This window comes from Lucilia sericata, unplaced genomic scaffold, assembly GCF_015586225.1.
Source record: "Lucilia sericata isolate MDLA Ls3-8-SP2 unplaced genomic scaffold, ASM1558622v1 Contig000061F_arrow, whole genome shotgun sequence".
Classification (NCBI taxonomy): domain Eukaryota; kingdom Metazoa; phylum Arthropoda; class Insecta; order Diptera; family Calliphoridae; genus Lucilia; species Lucilia sericata.
Genome location: NW_023994096.1, coordinates 542,941 through 563,512, shown reverse-complemented (window position 1 = coordinate 563,512; position 20,572 = coordinate 542,941). Strand labels below are relative to the sequence as shown.

General features: G+C 33.3%; 1 protein-coding gene across 2 annotated transcripts in view; it reads right to left on the bottom strand.

Annotated features, from left to right (window-relative positions):
* The window catches only part of LOC119616184 (transcription factor E2f1), a 99,401-nt gene that overhangs the window by 39,981 nt on the left and 38,848 nt on the right, over positions 1-20,572 (bottom strand). For both annotated transcript variants that reach the window (XM_037972517.1, XM_037972516.1), the window contains exon 2: positions 16,682-16,708. The gene's annotated coding sequence lies outside the window, so the exon portion shown is untranslated. The remainder of the gene's footprint in view (positions 1-16,681; positions 16,709-20,572) is intronic.

Below are 20,572 nucleotides of genomic sequence, written 5' to 3'. Positions count from 1 at the left end.
TTTATTGTACATCCACCATTTTGTATACACATAATAGTACATGGCTGGCAGTCAAAAATTCTTGTTCGTTTCACTTAAAACACCATGTACTCGAAGAACAAACAAAAAATCGCTTCTTTTCAATTATTGACAAGCACCCATCAAGCTTTTTGAATATGAAAAAAGGAGAAAAAAACTGATTTTTTTTTGCTTAAACGAACCTTCACTACCCAAAGTATTCTTGCCCAAGGGTATGACAGTCTCTTCGCCTGTCAGCCTGCTTTAATACCCAGTCATGTTGCAACCCCCTTTTTCAAATACTGTTAATTTTTCTTTTCCTTTAATGTCCTTTTCTGTTTCGTTGTTTGTTCTTTTAAGCGCTTTTATTAAAAACTGAAAGTGCTCACAATGTCTAAAAATGTTCTTTTCCAACTTTTGTTTGCTACAATTGTTCCGCTCCCATACTCCAAACTATGTATTCATGATTTATTTTATTCTTGCGTTTGTTCATACTATACCGAAATTTTGCTTTAGTTTCTTTGATTTTTTGCAAGTTTCTCTCTGCTGCCGTTTAGTAAGATGGTATTTTTAGAAAACAATCAAATAAAAATCACGATTTTTTTCATACATTTGCCTTTTTGGTTGTCTAAAAATAAATAAATAAAAATAAAAGTCACGGTTTTTCTGCTGCCCACATTAAAAACTATTGTTTTTGCTATAGTTTTAACCATTTAATAGGCAAAAATATTGGAGAACCAAAATAGTATTGATGATGTTTTTGTATTTATTTTTATCTTTTGTGTGTGGAATTTTTGATAAATTATATTATATCTAACAGGTAGGAGAAGTTTGCAGAATTTTGAACATTTGATGACATAAATTTCATTGTAAAATACTGATTATAATGGATACTGTCGCGAAATGGTATATGTGAACATAGGACGATATCGGACGATTTGAGCCACATTAGATCGCAAGAACACTTGGCTTAAGTAAGAAATGATACCTAGTGCATAAGCTTTGATGAAAATGAACTGTAACTGGATTATAACTGATCTACAACTTACCGAAAACTGAACTAAAATTGAACTCGAACTAATCTAAAACTGTATTAGAAGTGAACTAGAACTGAACTAGAACTGAACTAGAACTGAACTAGAACTGAACTAGAACTGAACTAGAACTGAACTAGAACTGAACTAGAACTGAACTAGAACTGAACTAGAACTGAACTAGAACTGAACTAGAAGTGAACTAGAAGTGAACTAGAATTGAACTAAAACTGAACTAAAACTGAACTAAAACTGAACTAGAATTGAACTAAAACTCAAATAGAACTGAACTAGAACTGAACTAGAACTGAACTAAAACTGAACTAGAACTGAACTAGAACTGAACTAGAACTGAACTAGAACTGAACTAGAACTGAACTAGAACTGAACTAGAACTGAACTAGAACTGAACTAGAACTGAACTAGAACTGAACTAGAACTGAACTAGAACTGAACTAGAACTGAACTAGAACTGAACTAGAACTGAACTAGAACTGAACTAGAACTGAACTAGAACTGAACTAGAACTGAACTAGAACTGAACTAGAACTGAACTAGACCTGAACTAGAACTGAACTAGAACTGAACTAGAACTGAACTAGAATTGAACTAAACTAGATCTGATCTTAAGGTGACCTAGAATTGAGCAAAAGAACTACGCAAATTCTTGGCATTTAAAATGCCATCAGAAAACTGTTCTCCCAAAAAAACATACATACTTCTATTCTGAAAGTTTAGGTAAATTAATCTTAATTAAGAGTAAAACGAAAGCAGTACAAAACTCGGTTAATAGCAAATAAAGTAACATTCGTTGAAAATGTTAACGATCTTGTTTAGATCAGGTGTTAATTGCACTTAAACTTAATTAATTTCAACCCATGAAGTATCTAATTAAAAAAAAAAAACACATTTAGCAACCATATGTAACATTCTAGGATGGTTATTGATCATTATCGGCAAAAAATAGAAACACACCTTTAAAAAGGAGTAGTTTTACGACTCCTCATTAATATGAGTACTAAGATGGTTTAAAACTAGACTAATGATGTTTTCACGTTGTGTTTAAACAAATTTCTTATTTCATTTCACACGAAACAAAAGAGTACATATGATGAATTTTGTTTTTGGTTTTGTGTGTAGGACTTTCCTATTGTTTTCTTTCAATACTTTTCGTGAGAGATTATCAAACAGTTATTACCTTTAGAAGACGACAGCAGCAATAACAAAAAAATAAAATCTTTTAGACTGACACAAAATAAAATTAGCAACAAAAACAATAAAATATAAAAAATTAAATGAGATGAGAAAAAAAAACCAAGAAGAAATCTCTTGTTAAGATATCCTGTTTGTTGTTTGCCAAAGTTAGATGAATGATGATCATTTCGTTTCTCATGATCATCAGTTACCAAGTAATTCAACTTGAAAATACACATTCGGGTTGTTGCCTCATTTAGTGGCAAGCACAGTGGTTGTCTGGGATTTTTTGGTGTTGATGAATTTTCAAATATGCTAATTAAGTGAAAATTTAAATATATTTAGAAGTACAAATAGAAATATGTAGCTTTGAAAAAGAGATTGATGGATTACTTTTTTCTGGGTGTATAAAGTAAACTAGTTTGAATTTTAAAAATATTTCATGAGCTGTAAATAGTAATTATTTTTATTATTACACATTTAGGTGGCGATACTAAATATTCAACTAAACATGATTTACAGGATCAAAGCATAAATCTTATAATATGTATTAGTTTATTTTTGATAAATTATATTAATTAGAAATGTATTTTTAAAAAACTTTTAAAAAACTATAAAATGTGACCATAAATATCCACCCAAATCAATGTGTCACATAGAGCTTTGTTCTTAGTATTTACGTAGGATACTATTCTTTTTTTGCTACTTATTTAAAAATGTGTTTTCCTTTTATTTGTTGCTTTGGCTTAAGATTATTGTAGTTGTTATTATTTTTCTTCCCAGTTCGGATTTGTAATTTAAAAATCCTCCTCTTCTATAGTTTGTTGTTGTTGGTGTTGTTGTGATTTTGCAACTTCTCTAAATCACATCACAAAACTCTGAGGCTGCGCATACATAGTTATTTTGAAAAATGTTCCTTTTGTTATCTCCTAAAGACTTTGAGTAAAAAAAAAAATACAAAATGTATTGAAATTAAAGGTAAAAGACAAGAGTCCGAAAACAAGACACACTCTACAAAAACTAGTACGACGATCTTGAAAAATGGTGATGATGAAGAAGATCTTTACTAAATACTCTCATGATTGGCAAAAGCACTAAAAAGTTTACTCCGTAACAATGATGCTGATGTTGCTGATGATGATGTTGTTGTTAGTTGCTTTTAGATGAAGGAAGAAGAGCCAGCAACAGCATGTTGTTTATGAGAAAAAGAGCGTGTTTGTGTCTGTTGTTGTCCTTTTGCTGGGCCAATAACTTGCTTAAGGTAATTCCTGGAATTTTCAAACAAAAGCCGCCTTTTAAGAGTAGAAATGAATGCAAAAACAACAACTAAATTTATAACAACAAATACACAGACAAATAGGAATATATGCATACATAATATTTTGGATGGATGTGGAGTTACACTGAGAGAATAGTAGATGACTAGAAAGAAGTTTCGGTTTTTATTTACTCCCCAGAGAGCCGTAAAAGGTAAGTCACACATTATCTGAGCACCACACCACTCAGGGATAGTCGGTAAAGATTGTTCTAATACAGCGAAAGCCGATTTAAACGCATGGACGAAAGAATCCAACACGGTGACTTGAAGTAAAAGAATGGTGGATATAACCACAAAGAAAGAAGGAAGAGAAGACTTCTCAAGGTGAGTATGCTGAGTTTGGTAGTAAGTCTTTTAATTTTTTTTCATTGGAATTAGATGCAAATTAGATCCACAAGACCTTATATTCCTCAGCCAGATTGGTTAGAAAATTCTAAGGACCTTTGACCAGAAGACTTCATTAAAATTTAAAGCGATGGCGGCCTTAGAACGTGCGTCGGTTCTTTCGTATTTGTATTTTCATATTTGTTTTCAGGTCTCTTCAAGAGACTCAACAGAGAGATATAACAGGTATAGTCCTCATCATCTGAGCACCACACCACTCAGGGATAGTGGGATAGATAGCCGATTTAAAAGTATGGACGAAAGAATCCCACATGGAAACTTGAAGTAAAGAAATGGTGGGTAACACCACAAAAAAGGAGTAAGATCAGCCTTCTCAAGGTAAGTTTGGAATGGTGGAAGATCGTTTAATACCTCCTTTTTCATTCTTCTTCTCATTATTATATCCAAACTTTATATTCCTCAGTCAGATTGGTTAGAAAATGCTAAGAAACTTTTACCAGAAGACTTCATTCAAATTTAAAGCGATGCTGAACTTAGAAAGTTTGTCGGTTCTTTCGTTACCATATCTGTTTTCATGTCTTTTCGAGAGACGCCTGGACTGGATTATGCTATAGTAATTCGAAAAGATTCCACAGTAAATTCTTTCCGAGAATTTTGACATCTTCCCTAAAGAGTATTGTCATAGTTCGATTTGAAAGGTACCATTTCCAATTCGAAACGAGTAAAAAAATCAAAAATTAACCTGGTTGAGTAATTGTATCTCAAATGGACTATACTAAAATTGTTGGCATGTCCATAATCCTTATGGTTCCATGCCTTCGAGGTATTTAATTGTATTGTTCTTTACGCGGCTGCTTTTTTCAGCAACGAGTTCTTAACCAACTTAGAATTGCAAAGACAGCCTTAGCAGGAGTAGCTTAAAGTGCCTTAGTACTTTAATTGGGGGATTGGTTTCTCCAGCTATAATCACCTATCTGCCAACCTATAAATAATATTAGTACGTTCTTATGGCAGATTCTGTTGCCGCTTTGTATACCCTGAGTTTTCAGGTTATTTGGCATTATGCGATAATATACCCCTTTGGTTTATGTTCAGTAATGTTGGGATATCAGTCTAGTGGACTCTTTGTGGGCACCACAAACCGTTACGTTTTTTAAGGCGAATAAACCGTGTTTAATGCACTTATAAGTTAGGAGTTTACCAACAGGTGATATTACCGATTCATAATTGAGATTACTTTATGGAATGTAGACTGATTATTGAATACAACGCAGTTTCCGAACTTTAGGCTTAAGAGATGGTATTTAGAGTTGAAGGGCGAATGACTAATAGGTTTAAAATACTTGGCCTTAGAATCGGATGCTTTACCCTTTTAGGGAAAAGAAATTTCTGGAAATTTCAAAAGATTATCATAATCTATATAAAATAAAAATTCTAAAAGTTTTTTTTACTTTTATAGACGCATGTATTTAGAACTACATTAGCAGGTCAAAATTCTGGAATTTAGGAATAATTAAAAAAAATCATAATATTTTCTTTTAGTGTAGTTTGAGTAGTTAGTTCGAAATTTGTGACGATCATCTCTATATATTCTGCGTATTTGAACTCGAAAACGAAAATCAAAATACAATCTTATTTTTTTTTGCTTCTAAAGAGTACAAAAATTCAAATTCACTACTAGGGAGGGAAAGCAAGTAACAAAGAAGGAAAAAAAAACAAAATATTTCACAAAATGTGAATAAATTGTGAAGAAAATAGTTAATCTGTTGCTGTTGCATAGTCTCTATATGGGACTAATACTTATTTATAATGAATGTGTGTGCATGTATCTGTTGTCCCAAATTTAGAAAACTGGTATCTTCCTAAAGCAACAGCAACTACAAATACAAAAACTGAAAAAAAAAAAAACTATCACAGGTAAAAAGAATCTGTGTATGATTATGAAATGGTATGCGAATTACGAATTCTTAATTTTGTTTATTTCAGCTTTTTTAGTTAAAGATTTATGTGTGTATGTATATATGTGCAAGTATCTGTAAGATTTTTACGGTCATCAACATTTTGAGAAATTATGAGAAATAGATTGATTTTGAAAGGTATGAAGAACAAAACCAAAAAAAAAGAAATAATTTTAAATTAGGTTAAATGTTTATTGTTATATTTTTTTTTCTTTTTTCATTTATTTTTGTAATTTATTCGTTTGTAAGTAGTACCGCTGTATTTCGGGGGTTTTGCGCATGCGTGTATCTGTTTATTGTCGGTTTAAAGATTTATGAATGAAAATTGAAAAAAGGTAAATTACAGCTGTTCAATTAGGGTTTATGTGTTTGTGTGATGTGATTTTTCGGTTACTTTTCTTGTATTTTCTGGAAATTACTAACAACATTTAATGAGCATGAAAAATCAGTAATTTCTTAAATTACAAATACATTACAGAAGAGGCAGTTGTTGTTTGCAGACAATTTGAATATTTAAAGTTTTTTTATTTAATATTTATTACAGTTCAAGGAAATATAATTTTTATGCATGAAGGTTTGTTTTAAAAAGGATTTTATGAAATATCTACAAGTGAATATAGACAGTTCACCACTTGCCTTGGTTCATGCACAAGCACTTTGTTCAAGTACTCGAGCTAGCTAACCGCGCCACCACACTTCTGCGATGGCTCTGTTGAGTCAACAACAGCATCTAGGCAGGTAATTGGTCGACCGAAAAACGGACTAAAAACACACTCAACCATTAAGGAAAATCACCGATAAAACAAAGATTTTGAATATCATCTATCCATTATCTTCCACTATATTAACACCAAGATTATGAACACATCCTGGAGGTGCAATTTAGCAAGAGTAATTGATATTGTGCCTCCTACTTCTCTTCATTACGACAATTTATTGTTTTGTTTCAACTATTCAGAAACTTATCAGTATGATGAGACCCTATTCGAAATCTAAGTTAAAAAACTATCGTGAGGTAGCTGTGGGAAAAGAGTCCCCATCGGAATCTCAATGCTCAAATATAGGTTTTGTAATCCAATAATCGATATTCATTTATATAGATTTATAATTTGTCAATATAATGGAGAACACAATGCTCCTTGCGACTCGTGAGCCTCTCGCTTTCAATATATAACTAGAATAAAGGACCAATTGAATCGTTGGTAATCAGTTTGTCATGGTTACCCAAGCTTTTCAGCTTATTGTCAACAACAGGATTGTCGTGTCATATTTATGTTGCCTTACATCTATTTACCTGTCCCTCGATTCCCCGACACGACCTCCAACATCGGATCTGATGAAATTTGTTGTAGAAACAAAAAGATATTGGAGGAAGGGGAGGCTAATACGGAAATAGTTATTACATCTGACATGGTTGAAGGGACAATCAAGAGCTTTGCTCCCTATGAAGCTGCAGGGCCGGATGGCATTTTCCCGGCACTTTTGCAGATTGACTGGCGGGACTGGTTTCCGTACATCTGTCACAAATATGCACCGCATGCTTGAAATTAACATATACCACACTTAAATGGCAGGATGCAATTGTAATATTTATACCCAAAACAGGAAAACCTATCTATGCGACACCTAAGTCCTATCGACCGATAAGTCTTACATCCTTCCTACTTAAAACGTTGGAACGGATAGTGGATAGTATGGTTAAAAGCAGTATACCAGACAAAGACCTTAAATATAAGCAGCATGCTTATGTAAAGGGACGTTCGGTGGAAACCGCTTTAAACGAAGTTGTCCACTAGATAGGTGCATCCTTTGATAGCAAATTATATACACTGGCGGTATGCATTGACATCGAAAGCGCCTTCAATAACGTGCACACTGATACTCTTATCCAATCCCTAGACCAGTTTTATGTTGACCGGGTGCTCCGTAACTGGAAAGGAGCCAAATTACTTGTGTAGAAGAGCTAAGGAGGCTCTGAATACTGCCTTGAGCTGGGCTCAACCGTGAGGCCTCAATGTTAACCCGGCAAAAACGGAAATCTGTCTTTTCACAAGAAAGACAAAAATTTATACGTATACTGAACCTTCCTGGGCAAGTAGATACCAGTAACAGGCAAAGTTAAGTACTTAGTTGTAATCCTCGACCGGAAATTAAAATGGAGACACCACATAGAGGATAGGATCAACAAGGCACATCGGTACTGGGCGATATGTAGGAGAACTGTAGGCATGAAATGGGGTCTTAGTCCTACCATGACCAATTGGATTTATAAAAGTGTAATTAGACCAATTCTAGCTTATGCTTCAATAATCTGGTGGACTGCTTTAGACAAAAAGACAGGGAGTTCTGCGTACATGCTGCTTGGGTATATGTCGTGCCATGTGTACTACTTCAACCAAGGCTCTGGAAACGTTGCTAGATATTCCACCCATTGAAATATATTTAAGATATGAGGCGGCACTTACAGCCGAACGGCTCTTTACTTTAGTCGAACTGGTCAAAAGCGGTTATAGGACACGTCATCAATGTATACTGGACACATTGGAAGGTTATACACAATCATCGGACGTGCAGGATAGTATACCAGACACAGGAAACTTTGAAACGCTGATCCCAGATAGAATGTCTTGGTCAAGCGGAACATTAGAGCAAATACCAGTAGGAATGCGTTGTTACACGGATGGCTCTAAATTGGGGGACGTTTACCAAATCATAACACAAGCTTCCAGGCAGAAGTATGAGCAATAACGGAATGCGTAAATTGGATTAGAGTAAATATGGCGCCCACAGCGCTTAATATATTTACCGACAGCCAGAAGGCAATTAGGGCGATATCAGGTGATAGAACTAAATCTAAGACCGTATTGGATTGTAAGAAAGCTTTAACTGAATACTCTCCCAGAGGTGAGGTTTACATCATATGGGTACCAACCCACTCGGGAGTAGTCGGCAACGAAAGGGCGAATGTAATTACTAAGAGGCAGTTAACCTGACAAACGCTAAACCATTCGCAACAAAAGCTGAACTAAAAATATGGGTGAGAGAATCCCATAAGGCCTCTTGGAATAATGAAACAGTGGGTAGAACCACGAATATCCTATGGGGTTACCCTAATGAGAGCAAGACGAAAAATCTCCTCAAAATGAGAAAGTCTGAAGTTAGTGTGATGGTACGTATTCTGAGTGGACACACAGGATTACGAGCACATCTATGCAAAATTGAAGTGCGGATTCAGACAAATGTAGAGCATGTGGAGAGAACAGTGAAACTCTGAAGCGCTTTAATTGCTACTGCCAGGCATTCGTCGAAGTTAGATCCAAGTATTTTGGAAGTTATGTTATTCCGGAAATAACATTCCTGACTAACACTGATTGGAAGACTCTTAGGAATTACGTTCAGGAAACTGAGTTTCTGAACACTGAAAAATAATTCATTCAGTGAACTGTTTCTGTGTTTTCGTTTTTACCAAAAAAAACATTTTTCAATGAATAGGAGCACACAACAAGCCCAATAGAGGACTAGGTGTATTTCTTCGTTGAGGCCAAATTACTCAAAATGTTAATACTTCCTGGGGAGTCGGGACGTTCAGGGAAATTTTAAATATCTCACAATTTTTCAAATATTTGTAAAAACTCAGTATATATTTCCTCTCTGCAAATTGTCATACCTTTTAATTAGGTATCCTTTATTATGAAATGTCAGAAGCCAGCGCCATAAAAAAGCCAATGACACGTGACTTAAGCCCCCCTACTTAGTTACGATAGTTTAAGAAATAGTCCTATATTTTATTACACAAGCAAAGACACGAGCAGGCAAAACCAGATGCAAACTCAAACACGCACTAGAGTTCGGTCACTTATATTGAATTCTATTTTCTTTTTACATGATGAAAATCCATTTATTATACGGCTTTATGTATTGGTTTTCAAAGGTATACCATTTTATCGTTCTATCTTTTTACATTGACTATTGTCACCTTTATTACTCGCACGGCGTACCTTTTTTTTTAAAGGAAAGGGATGTTGAACTATTTAAACGCGAGTTTGGCAGTTCTAGCCACATTAATCCCTGATGAATGCAGCAGCAATTTTACCTTGTTGTTTTTATAGAGTTTTATTACTCGTGCTTTTTGAAAACGAGTGAAAATTTGAACTCGAACTTCTTTTTGTTGCTGTTGCAATTGTTGTTGTTTATTAGTACTGGTAGAAAATTAAAGTGACATCTGCTGTTTGCGCAAGCGCAACAAACACCAACCAACAAATAATTCTACATGTGATTCGTTGCACACTCATACGCACAAACACAGTTACATGTAAATGTTTTGTAAATGACGAACGTTACAGTGTAAAAACGGCAAATGTTGTTTTTGTTGTAATTCATAGTAGAATTTGAGGTTTTTTGTTTTGTTTTCTTTATTATGTTTCTTTTATAGTTTGTTTCCCCCTGTAGCAGTGAACTTTAATGTAGTTGCATGTAATTGTACATTACAATACATAGGCTTTATGTTGTTTTTATTTTACTTACATTACGTAGAAAATAGACAGTGGTTAATAAATGTGTCAAAGCGGCAGGAAAGATTGCATGCAACAGGAAATTATTTTTATATTTTACTAGAAAACAGAACTTTCGTTGTCTCTCATCTTTTCTAAGTTATTCTGAACATTATGAAGCTGTATTGAATAAGATAATCTCAGAAATGATCGCTATCTTTAGAGGTAGGAGTATAGTATGACATTTTGCTATTCTGATCTGAGGGATAAAGCTCATCGTTAAAAGCGTTTGGAAGCCTATGAATGATTACGATCTAGCGGATTCATCATTTAAGATCATAGATTTTCGTCAGGCTTCGTTATAAGCTCGAAAACATTTTAGCAAATTTGTTTGTTCTGAATGTGTGCTTTTTGTCATTACTATGTTCCCAGACAAAACCATCCAGTACTTTGATTAGATTCGTTACTTTCGTTACTTTCATTACATTCATTTGTACAGTCCAGATGAAGGAGAAGGTGCAGTCATATAAAAAAGATATTGTCTGCTTCATCTAAACAACTTCAGCAATGAATGTTGGTTTTGAAGACTATACGGAATGACATGCGTTCAATCATACAGTGCCCAGAAATATTCCCATAAAAAGTGTTAACGAATTTGTGTTAAGGAATATGAGTGTCATGATCAGTTTACATAAAGAGGGGGATATATTGCCAATAATAATAGTGGTCCTCCTCCACCTTCAATACGGCAGCTAGGAGAATATTAATATGTTGTCTAAGTTGGAATAGGAAGTGCATCAAATTGAGAATATCGCCATGTACCGAAGACCAGTGGCTACAATGGAATGCTCTCATGTAGGGATTTTGATTCGGAGTTTGGTGAAGATAAATACGATCATATTTCAGTGTCAATTTCCTAAAATACATGAAATATAAATGCCAAGGACAGGCACGCCTAGAATTGCCAGACTGGGCTGATGTTTTCAGCTCATGGGCACATGTGATATGGTTTTTACAGCCTTCTAATATACTGAAGTATCGGTCAGAATAGGTCTTTTGACCCCGGACTTCTTTCCGAAGGATTTCATGCAAGATGGAAGAGATATAGCGTCTTACTTATTAAATTTCCAATATTATATTTCCACCAGGGTTGGCAACCGTTATCGCTAAGCTATCGTTACCGAAATAAGTTCATAACACTAAAACACCAATACCGAAATAAGTCAAAATACCGATACCGCTACGTTATCAGCCTTTCGAAACGGTGATCAACCTTGATTTTCACAAGAGCTTTATGTCTAAAACTAGTTCAAGGTATTTGGCTTTCCACGAAAACTTCAAAACCCTAGAACCATCCAATAAAGATTGTCAAAATTCTGGGATTTTATATCTTTGTGTTTGTTGGGTTGACCAAATGAATGTGTTTCAGTACATTAATAGTTTGCCAAGTGATAACTTCATAATGATTGGATCAAAATAATACAGTTATGATAAATGACTTTCTTTTCAATTTATTCATTACATGTTTTAGAAGTATAATTTCTTCCAAACCACTGTGTAGTTAACTAACTTCCCGAACATGCCCAGTAATGCAACTACTCCGAAGTAGAAGTAGTAATGGCACCCCAGTTAAACTACGACAATTTAGAGAAAAAATTACCTTTACCTTGAAGTAAATACATACATATATTTTTTGTTATTGTTGTTTTCATTTATTATTGTTTTTTAATAAAAAACTGAAAAGCAACAGAATAACAATAACAAAATAACAATTCAGTGAGTTTAGTTCCATTCGCTTGCATATGCCAATTTTGTATTATTTAGTTTAAATACTTTTCGAAAAAAATGCAGAAAAAAACAACAATAATGGTTTCTGGTGTTTCTGCAAGCGTTTTTATTTTGATCGGTCGGTCATTCGTTCAGTGCCCTCAATTTCAGTTTCTCAATATTTCAATATTTTATTACATTTTTTAGAGCATTCGTTGGTTGGTTGTTTTTTGCAAAAATTTTGTTATAATGTAATTTTACTATTTTTTGTTATTTTTTGTCAAGGGGTTTATTCAAAAAAATATTTTGTTTCAAAGGGGTTGTCGCGTAATTATTGTTCTATTTTAGTTTTATTGCTGTTGCTTGATGTCAAAACTGTTGCAAATATGTCAGTACAAGGGTGAATATTTCGAGGATAAGGCAACAATACTTCGTTTCGTGCAACAACATATTCATACATAATGTGGCACATGTCAATCAAAGGATATCGAATTTGTTAATATTTCCTTTTTTATGTGTTATTTTTAATTGCAAAAAGTCAACTTATTGCAGAAATATTACGCAAAAACTTACAAAAACAACTTACTTAGTCTGTTTTATACGTTAAACGATTTCTTAGAATTTTAAAATTGTTTTTGTTACGTACATATGTACATTATTTATGCAAAAAACTGTGTTTCAAACTGTTAAGTACAAATATTGATCTGCTAGGGTTTCTAAGAAGTTTTATACTTATTTGTTAGAATAGTTATTAGATATTTTTCTAGATTTTGTTTGCCATTATGAAATAGTATTTATGCACGTAGTATAAGAAACGTTGTTAGTTTATTGTATTCATAACTATTTTTTTTTTGCTTTGTTTGGTTCGTCCTTTTCTTGTATTTCAATGGGTGCTTTTTTCATTCTTCTTACGTAGAAATATCCAGCTGTTCATTTTTCTTGAATAGAGTCAAATTCAACATGACAACAGTTAAAGATTTGAACGTTTATTTTGAAATGGGACATCTGTTTCGTTTTATTTTCATTTTAAATCAAAATGTTGATCTATTTACAACAACAAAGAGATACACATTCAACAAATGAAACACAGTATACTGGCCTCTTAGAAACTTAATGGGAACTTGAATATCAACAAAATGTCTTTGTTTTTATTACTCAAAAATCTGGAACAAAATTAATTATCAAAAAGTGGTATGTTGTTTATAACATAGGATTAGAACTGAACTAGAACTGAACTAAAACTGAACTAGAACTGAACTAGAACTGAACTAGAACTGAACTAGAACTGAACTAGAACTGAATTAGAACTGAACTAGAACTGAACTAGAACTGAACTAGAACTGAACTAGAACTGAACTAGAACTGAACTAGAACTAAACTAGGACAGAACTAGGACAGAACGAACTAGAACTGAACTAGAACTAAACGAGAACTGAACTAGAACTGAACTAGAACTGAACTAAAACTGAACTAGAACTGATCTAGAATTGAACTAGAACTGAACTAGAACTGAACTAGAACTGAACTAGAACTGAATTAGAACTGAACAAGAACTGAACTAGAACTGAACTAGAACTGAACTAGAACTGAACTAGAACTGAACTAGAACTGAACTAGAACTGAACTAGAACTGAACTAGAACTGAACTAGAACTGAACTAGAACTGAACTAGAACTGAACTAGAACTGAACTAGAACTGAACTAGAACTGAACTAGAACTGAACTAGAACTGAACTAGAACTGAACTAGAACTGAACTAGAACTGAACTAGAACTGAACTAGAACTGAACTAGAACTAAACTAGAACTGAACTAGAACTGAACTAGAACTGAACTAGAACTGAACTAGAACTGAACTAGAACTGAACTAGAACTGAACTAGAACTGAACTAGAACTGAACTAGAACTGAACTAGAACTGAACTAGGACTGAACTAGAACTGAACTAGAATTTAACTAGAATTTTACTAGAACTGAACTAGAACTGAACTAGAACTGAACTAGAACTGAACTAGAACTAGAACTGAACTAGAACTGAACTAGAACTGAACTAGAACTGAATTAGAACTGAACTAGAACTGGGCGATTAATGTGTTAGTTTACTACACGCAAACTGTCAATTAGATTCGTAAAGTCTTCGTTTTGGCAAGACCACACCAATTGTCAGACGTATTGTATTGTTTACTAATGTTGTATTGAGATATATAACCCAATAGGTTGTTGTATCTGGACCCAGATAAAACGACAAGATTGCATGTAATGAATTTTCCAAGGAATCTATTCCTCTTGAGAGAACATTCTCAAAGAAGGTGAAAACCCGTTCCCATGTTATTGTAATTTCGAAAAAAATCGTTGAATGAATGTCCAGTTATTTAAGAACGCCCTACTTAGCGCCATTACAACCATTTTCCTGAAGAAATGGTGCCATCGCTGTTATTGCGATCGATGATTGCCCAAATGAGATGGTCTTTTGCCACTTCTTTGTATGATCTCGTAAGGGTCCGTGGAACGTTTTGTTCCTGGAATTATGCTTTCCTCTGACCTTTGGCGCTACTCCAGATGGTATCCGTTTAGAATTAACATCCTCCGTAGGAAGAGAGGCACCTTTGCGTTTTTCTCTCTTGAGTTCATAAACTGGCTTTGCATCAAGTGGGTTTACGATTTTGTAGGCGGAACGCCTGGTGGGGAAGGCCCTTTTGGATGGATTTTTGTGTCTTAGGGATATAAAACTTGAGGCCGAGGGAGTTGCTTCGTGAAATACCTAATAATTTTTCGAATGCTCCTCTTGCATAATATTTGGCACTGAGGAAACCGGTTTGGCGGTAGACTGGAAAGCCATGCCGGCACCTGAAGCAGGGGTTTCAACAGGGGTTCCTTGTAAGGACCTGGGTAGTCCTTTCCAAGGACCATGTTGTACCAAGCTCGGTTTCCGATCGCCTACCGGCTTGATCGGTTTAGTTTTTAGCCCACTAGTAGCTGATCAACTAGCGGAGCCTGGCGCTTCCACCCTACTAGTCGAGGGCCAGTAACTTTCAACGTACTGTAGCATGATAAAGACGCAGAACATCACAGACACTGATGGATTTGTAAATTCAGACCGACGGCCAACATGGACAAACAGAAGCCGCTAAGGGCCAATGGACTCTTCGTCCTTGCGAATAGGAAGTCATCAAGATAATTATCGTGTATCTAAGAAACTATTAAAGCAAATTTTGCGCGAAGAACTTTGAAGTCCATATGAAATTTTTGGAGAAAAAATGTACGGACAATCAATAGGTGGCGTGGCACCCCTTATATAAAGTAAATACAAACATTCGTACATCTGGGAATTTAAAAAATTTAGCATAAACAACTTTGACATCCATGTTAAAATTTTGTAATAAATAGGCGGATAAAGAAAAGAGGCGTGGCAAATATGAATTAAATACAAAAATTCGTGGAACAAATGGTTCGATTATCGAAAAATTGTTTACCAAAAAACTATAAAAAGTTTTTAAAATAAAATCATATTGTGAAATTCACAACATGTCTCTGACTTGAAAAATATCTTAAATTTAATAGATTTAACATTTGTTTACAATTTCCTTTACTAATTGCAAATAGAATACATTTGGTAAAACCGGAAATTAAAAAAAAAAATGTTTACTTAAACGCAGCATTAAATTCACGCATTACTTTTAATCCTGATTAATCCCAAATAAATAAAAAACACACAAAAAACAAAACATCCGAAAGGCGAAATGTTTGTCAATTTAATATCAAGAATTTTCCAAAAAAAAAGGATCTTAAAAGGTGTGTGTGTGTTTGTGCATTAAATTTAACACACGCCATGTTGCATTAACCTAACAAAATGAACTATAAAAAAATTGTCAAAGATTTACAAGGATACAAAATTGATTAAAATGTTTGTAGACAGCCACACCGTGCCAGAGAGCCCTAATTTATGTTACGCTTATTTGAAACAAGGGTTATTACAGCGTGGTAAAGATTTTGCTCTGATTTTAATCTCACGCTGGTAATTAAAGGTTTGTTTTATTAAAGAAAGGTAAAAAGAAAATAATACCGTTGCAATTATAATCATTTTGAAATTGACATCCTGTGAGCAAGATTTTATCAGATTTTATTTTGCAAAATTATGTATGTAAGTTTCATAATTAATAGTTTCAAACAATAACGATGTTACTTTTGACACTTTTACTGTTTATAGAAAAGTAGTAAATAATATGAGATATCAGGAAAATGATCTACAAATAATGTTTAAAACTATATGGGGGTTTGAGCTACTTCGGTAAAAAATTGCATTTCTTTCAATGACTTACCATATACATTCCATAAGAATAGTTAAGTAATGCCTGAGTTATAATAAGTTATTTACAGTTATTTAATCTACATTTACATGATAATTTTAATATGTCATTACTATAATCGATATAATTCTCATTTGGTTAATAACTAATAAGTAGATATAAGTAAAATAAAACAGAGAGATGAGTTTCCGTTAAAATAAAGATTTGAATTTTGGAAATAAAATTTATTTATTAGGAAAAACTTAAAATTTTCTCATGATTCATAATACTTACATATTCATATTTAGCATATAAGTGAATCTGCAAAGACAAGAAAGATACATATTTAATAAAATTTTTAAATTCTAAATAATTAGGAATGAAAAAGAAAAATAATAAACAACAGCAGCTATAGAAACTTTATACCTAGAAACCGTCTGTGTTATAACAAAAACAACAAAAAAATCTTTAAATTCCCATTGTCTGGATTGTGTGAAGAAAACAACACAAGCAACATAAGGCTTAAAGATAAAATGTAAAGACAAAAAAACCTCGAAAGTACGTGTAATTTCCATAAAACAAAATGTTTACATAAATAATTAACAAATTGTCACTATATGGCGCTTGAAATGTTACAAACAAAAAACCCTTTCTTAGTCTGTCGATCTATCAAGTCCGCCATAGTGCACTAAACATTTTTTAGTCGTAGTTCTAAAGCACTTCTCTTCAACTACTACATAGTCAAAGTCACAGCTTTGCATTGGTCTTTTTTAAAAACATTGAAAGAAAAAAAAAAAGATTTTCTAGTTCCTGTGATCGCTAATTAAAATCGTTCTCACCATTTTCAAAAGTAACAACAAAAACATTAAAGAAAAAAACCAAAATCAAAAACAAACGAACAACATGTGGCAAAAATATATACTACTCGACGTTCATAGACAAGACATTCATAAACATACGATCATTTTCAAAACTAAAAGAAATCGAAAAGGACCTTTAAGGAATGAATTCGAATTTGAGAAAAATAAAAAAATATGTTTTCTGAAGGAGCAAAACTAGTTTTAAATATTAATAAATCTTCTTAGGATTTTACTAAACATTGCCGGTAATATCAAAATCTACGAAGCGGCATTCGCAACCGATTACAAGACACGTCACTACGTACTTATTGTGCAGTTATACAATTGTCGGGAATTGTTAGACTCTGATACCATATGGGAGATCGTGGTCAAGAGAAACTCTACAGTAAACTACCGTTGCAATATGTAGCGGATTTCCACGCCAAAATACAAAATAAGTATTGAAAGTCACGTTTTTCAGAAACTCCAGCAGCTAGAGTGCACAACTTGTATATGGATCCATATCATTGAAACAAAATAGACGAATTAGCTATAGTTGGCGTGGCACCTTCCATATAAATAAAATATTAAATCAGAAAATATTAAACTTAAAGTCCTAAAATGTTGTCGCGGCCACTTTAGTATCATTATGAATGTTTAAGAGCAAGTGGGCGGACTAGCAATAAGGGGCGTGTCACTCACATATGAATTAAATACAATAGTTCGTATATGTATCTGGGAAAGCATTAGAGCTAGAATCATCAAATTTTTTACGCGTAACATTGAAACCAATATGAACATTAGGGTAATAACTTTTATACAATTTTTGTAAATTTCAAATCGGCCCTATCCATTCCACATAGATCATAAATTTATACTCGTATAAATATATCCCTTTTTCCCGAACGTTAAAAAAGTTTTCGCGGAAAATGCGTTAAAGTTTTCGATATTTGCTCTAAACAAAATTTTAAATTTTTTAACACAAAATCGGAAATTTTCGATATAAACTAGTGTCATTGTTTGACCACGACATTTATCAAGTATAGGGGCTGCGGTTTTCCCCCTTTCAAATTTGTCTCCCAAACATGTAGATTATACTATTAAAAATTCATGTAAATTTGTTTGTGAATGGTTTTAGAAAATCTATTTGCCGCGGAAGGTTTTTGCATCAAAATGTCCCGAGTAAAATATTTTCGTTATTAGAACACTACTGGCTACCACGTAGTGATAGCGCCTTATTTTGGTTATAACCCTAATGAACATTAGGAAAAAATGGACGAACTTATAGCTAGAGTGAACACATGAACACATCAGGTAAGAGAGGGTAGCGAAGCACATTGGGTATAAATAAAATAAAATATATAATAAAATATGAAAATTTAATCCTCAAAAAGTGTGTCCCCGGATGGATGAAAAAGGAAAAACGATACATTCCTTTTAGAAGGATGACAAAGATTATTTAAATCAGGACACTTTCTGATACTTTTTAGTTTTACAACTGGTACTTTTTGAATTTTCTGTTATAACGGAGCAACAAACCTAAAATTAAACATAAAACGTTGTGAGTGAATGGAAAGCTAAAAGAAGTCACTTTAACGTCCTTCAAATCGTAACTTTTCATTAAATGGTATTTTTATTTTCAAACGATAACCATGTGGATAATTGAAAATATTCGTAATTTTATAATAATTGCTTTTCTTAAACAACAAATGAATAAATTCCTTAACAATTCTGTTTCAAAGACAACAATACATATGCCGCCACAATTGATACCCGAACAATAATAAATAAACTTTCGCACATTGTGTTCAGTTGTAAAGAAAAGAGATTCTAGTTCGATGGTTCAATTTAACAACTGACACTTTTTAATGCTTTTAACAGGTTATTACGACGATTCATTCTACTATTTATATTTTTATAATTTTTCGTTTGTGTCTCACAAATGCGTTTTTCTTTTAACGACGTTTTCATTTAATATTCTCAGACATTGCAAAGTTTTTTTTCGAAAGATTGTCTATGGTATTTTTTTTTCAATATATTTTTTTAAATAGAAATTGATTTTTAGTTGTGTGCAGAGTTTTAAAAGTTCATTCTTGAAATTTTTGCACATTTATGGTTTGTTTGTGTCTTTAATTTTGTTATTTTTTTGTTTGTTCTTATACTCGTAACTCACAAACTCATTGTAGCAATTTCAACATCGACCGACGTATGGACGGACAAACTAACCGACCGACCATCAGACAAAAATGAAAAACAAAAACAAGTATTGCCGCTGCAACGCAATGAAAAACTTCAGGATAATGGCCTTTGAAATTGAAATTCTTGAAATGTATAGAAAAACACAAACCTGTAATTGAATGAATGTCTTCGTCGTTTGTTTTTGTGTTTTTCTTGCATTAAAAAAAATGATTTATTTTATTTTTATTCTGATCATCTTGTGCTCTTGTGTAATACAAATAAATGGAAAATGAAAATAAAATAATTGATGGATTTTATTGGCATAGGAATTATGTACATTTACCTGTAATAAATAACAAAAAGTGAAAAAAAAAAACAATTAGAAATGTGGAATTGGAAAACTGCGACAATTAGGAGGTGATAACAAGTAGATGAATTTTATAATTGGTAGATGGAAAATTACTTTATATAATTAAGAAAATATTTTGAAATGTTATTGATATTTAGTTTTTTTTGTTTGTTACAGTTTTTATTTAAGTAAACTTTACACATTGAATTCTAATTGTCGTCCTTTATAAATAAGACATTGGAATTAGGACTAACATATATCACAGACTCTATGTAAGACTCTTACCAAAATTGTTTTTACATGCTACTTGGGTTCCATAAGCATTACGTCAACCAAGGCTCTGGAAACGTTGATCGATTTTTTACCCATTGAAACATATATAAAATATGAGGCGGCACTAACAGCTGAACAACTCATAACTTTAGGCGAACAGACCAAAAGTGGTTATAGGACACATCATCAATGTATACTGGACACACTGGAAGACTATACACAAACATCGGAAGTGCCCGATACAGAATATGTCGGGAACTTTTAAACACTGATCCCAGATAGAATGTCATGGTCAAGCGGAACATTAGAGCAAATACCCGTAGGAATCCGTTGTTACACGGATGACTCTAAATTGGGAGATCAATATTTAAGTCCCAGAAATATCCAGACAGAAGTCCGAACAATAACGGAACGCGTAAATTAATTTAGAATGAATATGGCGCCATATGGGGTTAACATATTTACCGACAGAAGGCAATTAGGGCGATAATGTTAAACCTACGTCCGCATTGGATTGTAAGGAATCAGTAACCGAATACTCTCCTA